This window comes from Aptenodytes forsteri, unplaced genomic scaffold (assembly GCF_000699145.1).
Source record: "Aptenodytes forsteri isolate BGI_AS27 unplaced genomic scaffold, ASM69914v1 Scaffold172, whole genome shotgun sequence".
NCBI classification, from domain to species: domain Eukaryota; kingdom Metazoa; phylum Chordata; class Aves; order Sphenisciformes; family Spheniscidae; genus Aptenodytes; species Aptenodytes forsteri.
The window spans coordinates 1,140,436-1,145,020 of record NW_008795018.1 but is presented as its reverse complement, the minus strand read 5'-3'; the positions used below and the strand labels follow the sequence as shown (position 1 = coordinate 1,145,020).

The 4,585-nt window shown below is 38.4% G+C and overlaps 1 non-coding gene across 1 annotated transcript; it reads left to right on the top strand.

Annotated features, from left to right (window-relative positions):
- The first annotated feature begins 208 nt into the window (after positions 1 to 208).
- LOC103895959 lies at positions 209 to 3,985 on the top strand. Its single transcript, XR_002086137.1, has 3 exons — positions 209 to 353; positions 1,873 to 1,935; positions 3,624 to 3,985. It is a non-coding gene; the product is annotated as an uncharacterized LOC103895959 (transcript).
- The last annotated feature ends 600 nt before the right edge of the window (positions 3,986 to 4,585 follow it).

Here is a 4,585-nt window from a genome sequence, read left to right as displayed (position 1 = left end):
GCTGACACTTTCCTTACTGGGGGGTGAGGATTGGGCCTAGGACTGCTTGCTTTTTAACAGTAGGTGTGGTAACAACAGCCTTCACACAATAGATGAATTATTTGTCCCTCTGGCTTTAAAGTCTGTAAATTTGAGTTCTCCAGATGTTGAAGCCCATGTAGGAAATGTCCCATTTCTCTCTTTTTAATTCTATTGCAAAATTGCAGAAGGTGTTAATTTTACTTTATAATGTAACTTTTTTACAGGTGCAGATTCGCTCTACAGAAATAGTTTCAGCCTCAGTGATGAAAAGCTTAACTCTCCAACTGCATCTACTCCAAGCTTGCCATCTCCATCAGTAACTCCATGTAAAGGTAAACTTAATTTTAACTGTTGACATTTCTTCCTAATTCTCAACTCTACAGGCTTCTTTCTGTGAGCCAGGATTCACATGCATGTGTTGACTCTTTTTTTTTTTTAAATTACAACAAAACTAAGGATTGCTGTTAAGCAGACTACAGATGCAAGTATTATTGCGTTGATCACAAACAGTGATAGCACACTGCATCCACACTTCTTCACAGGTCACCCAGCAACTCTTCTGATTTTGAAACACCCAACTGTGTTAGAGTTCTTTTGGTTGATCAGGAATTGTGGTACACCTTACAGAATACTTCACAATTAACTTGTGTTACTTCTTACTGAAGCACCTAAGTAGCTTAAGTGTCCCATCTATATACAGAAATACTTAGCCTGAATGCAGGGGTGCAGTAGGTGACTCCTCCGAAGCTATATGCTGCCATTCAAGTTAACACGATTACTTAGATCCATACAGACCTTGCACTGCTGATACAACCCATGTATTAGTAATTCCTTCCTCCTTTGCAGCTATGCTGTTTAAAAGTGGCTTCTGTCTTGCAGCTGATCTAACTCCCCAGGAGCTTGTTTCATTCAGGTGAACTTAAATTAACTCTGGAGTAGACGTATTGATAAATGAACAGTCATACATATGTACTACATGGTGCTTTCGTTACAACTAGTCTTTTCAGATGCATGCTCAAGACCTTTTCATGCTTTCATGTCTTTTCCACAGTGACCAGTCACAAAAAAACAAGTTAAATGCTTTCTTTATAATCAGCACGATACGAGGGAGAAATAATGAGTAATAGTTAAGAAGTAGCAAAAAAGAGTTCAGTTAAACTGGCAGGAAATACTTGGCAAGGAATTACACTAAAGGTTAAGATGCTCTTCCTGATGAGAAGACAAAAAGACAGAAATAGAGTTGAAACCGGCTTGGAATAGACCACAGAAATGAGATAAGGAAGCCACTTGCAGTAAAACTAGATTGAATGGAAGCAGTGGTGTTCTCAGGAGTGGAAATTTAGGTGGATGTTTGGATCCAAATTTGTAGTGTATGGACCAAGATCAAAGGATCTGACATCACAGCAAACCAGTGATACTGACATGATTTAAGAGGCTTAGATTTGTGTAGGAACTGGGAGCTGACTGGGTGGGGTTTGATTAGGGCTGTGAATGCAGTATCTGAATACATGCAATAAGGAAGACTCCCACACTAGCAAGGATATGGATTAGTTGACATACCGCTTTTTTTTCTCCACTTCAGCCTCTGTTTTTTAAGGTAACTAAACAGAGGATTGCTCTGCTTTGCTTCTGTCAAATGGAAAACTATAAACTAGAATTTTAATTCAGTCTCCCCTGTTTTCTAAGAATGTATTTGGACATTGCAGCAACCCTATTGAACGTACCTGAAAATAATCCACAGCATGTTTGATACCACTGAAAATGATTTGGGGGATTGTGTGGTTCCAGTGTTTCTTTTGGCCAGAGAAATATGTCATGTTTAAGCAGTATCGGCTGTGTGTTACTTTGCAGCAAAGCTTGGAGACACAAAAGAACTGGAAGACTTCATTGCTGATCTTGACAGGACACTAGCAAGTAAGTAGGTTTTTATTAGTAGGCTGCATCTCACTTGGGGAGTGATGAAAACACATCACAAAGAGTGATGAAAACCAATGTATGGGAGGAGGGAGAAGGGAAAAAGGGTAGCAATAGTTTTATATAACGTGGCTTCATTTTAGTTTGCTAGTCCTATGGATCTTTATGTGGATAAGAAGGTAAAATGGACTAAATTCTGGTCTTTGCCTGAATGTTCAAGGCATGCAGTTTAGCTTATGTGACCAAGGCTGTACTCCGATGAACCTCTGTCCCCACCTCTGAGGCAGCTGCAATTCACCCCTCCTTGACAGTGTAGTGATCAAGTAAACATCACTTTCTTAAATACTCAAAACTCAGCTAAAAAGTGGGGCTTTGTTTCTTTATTATAAAGCTGGGTAACTGGAGGAGTAACTGGAGGTGAGGGAAACCTTTTTATTCTAGACTTTGCTTTATGAAAGAATTAAGGAGCAGGTATCTGTATCTATTGACTTAGATTAAATGTCAAAATCCTGTTTGTTCTTGTCTTTACCAGAAATGGAATTTAGATCACTTTTTCTGTCACTATCTAGAAATTGTATTTTCCGGTTACAGTACTAGGTTCTTCACTATGATTTTTAAAGAAAAAATCAAAACTAAAAAAATGCCCTCCTATTCCCAACCATGTACTCTGCCTATTCTCTCTGCCTCTTCCTGTGCTGTTACAGACATGATACTGTTTGGTGGTTGGGTTTTTTTTGTATGGAACCAGACTATAGAGCCCAAAACAACAAATTGTAGGACTAGACCTAAACAGCAGCATGCACAACCCCCCCCAATAAACTATGAACTGAGAGTTTCTTGTATTCATTAGGTATTTTCCCTTCCCTGTAATTCTTGAAGCCTTGGCCATCTGCCTTGGATTTAACTCAAGACAGCTGCCCTTATGAGCTTCCTACTTCCCTGTTGTCTTGTATCTTAATCCTGGTTTCACTTCTCTTACTTAAAATATATTTCTAGTTTCCTGACTTCTGTCATGGACACATGCTTGAGCTAACTCCATCTTTACCACTGAAACCTCATTGACTGATTGCTCTTCTGATAAACTTCTGAGTCTGAAGGTTTGTGTAGAACAGTGAAACGCTCAAACCACCAAATACTGACATTGCTGTGTCTTGCACAGCCGTGTTGCAGCTAACTCTTCAGGGGCTGCCTATAGTGTATTGGTTTCATTGTCCCCTTGCAAGGCACATCTAAGGTGAAGCCAGGGATTGCCACCTGCTGTAGTGGTTTTGGTGTATTTTTTTCTCCCAACTAAGCAAATCTCGAGCTATTTCAGCAGAGTCTCATTTATACAGTGTCACTTGTCTTACAGTGATACGCTATCTTTATTATTCGTGGAAATTCTGAGGAAAGAGACCAACTTCCATCTGATATTTATCATCACACTTTTAAGGAGTTGTTGTATTTATATGCTTGAAGTTACACTGAACTTTGTACAGATGTCTTTTCAAGCCTAATGCACTTGTTAGAACAGTAATCGCCTCAAAATTTTACACGCTAACCTTTTGGCTCTTGTGTTAATTAAAAAAAGGCGTAATTTTGGCCTGTCAGGCAGTCTAGCAAGCTGAGTGTAGATAGAGTGTCTGGTATGTCAACAACATGCAATCTTGTTTAATATAGGACTTAATGATCTTGTTTTGTATTTCCAGGTATGTGAAATGAATCTTTGGCATTGTGCTTGCCTATGAATGTCCTCTGAAGGATAAGCGACATCAATCACTGAACTGCTGCCCTTGTCTGATAACTTTGCTACCCCAGATATCCACCTTCTGAACATAACCTTTGTAAACTCCTACAAGTATTTAACTGGCAACATCAGTTTTGTTACTTTGCAGCAGATGGAATAAGATAACTTCAGTGTTACAGCTGTATTTTGCTTTAAAACATAGCTTGAATTTTAATTTAAAGTTGCTTTTATGAAAATATATTTGTAATTTTATATAGTTGAGAACTTTCAATGCTTTTTTCCATTATAATATATTTTTGTATGCAAATAAACCCTGAACTGGAATCCAGATGTCCGAAAGCTTCGTGTGAACTCTGAAACATTAAGTACAAATTAAGCTCTTATTGAAAACGTCAAGCTTTAAAATATCTGATAAGGGTGTATTTCCTGTTAGGCAAAATGTGTGATGCTGGCTTCATGTGGAACTTCATATTCTTCTTTTCAAATTGCTTAAATAAGAGAATTTTGTACTATGTAAAATTAATACAATGAGGGAAATGATAAAATTGGTTAGACTTCAGATTTGCTTTAATACAAATGAAATAATACTGACTTAGTACAGATTTGAACAATAACACCTATTTCAAACCCTATGTAAAAGCTAGCTGTAAAATTCCATAGCATTCTACAAGAAGTACTGATTGGGAGGTCAGACACTTAGGCCCATGGGTTTAAAGGTATGGAGGTCCTGTAGGACCAAGAAAATACTTAAGTGTCTGGATGTTTCTGGTACCAGACCCTTGGGTCCAAAACAGTGTACCACTCTGAAAAGACTTCCTGGCCATCAGTCTTATGCTGAAAGAGTGGAAGGTGAACCTGTATTTTCACAAGGAACCTGATTCTTCCCATATGCATTAGGCACTGGAGATGTCATTACGTGAGCTC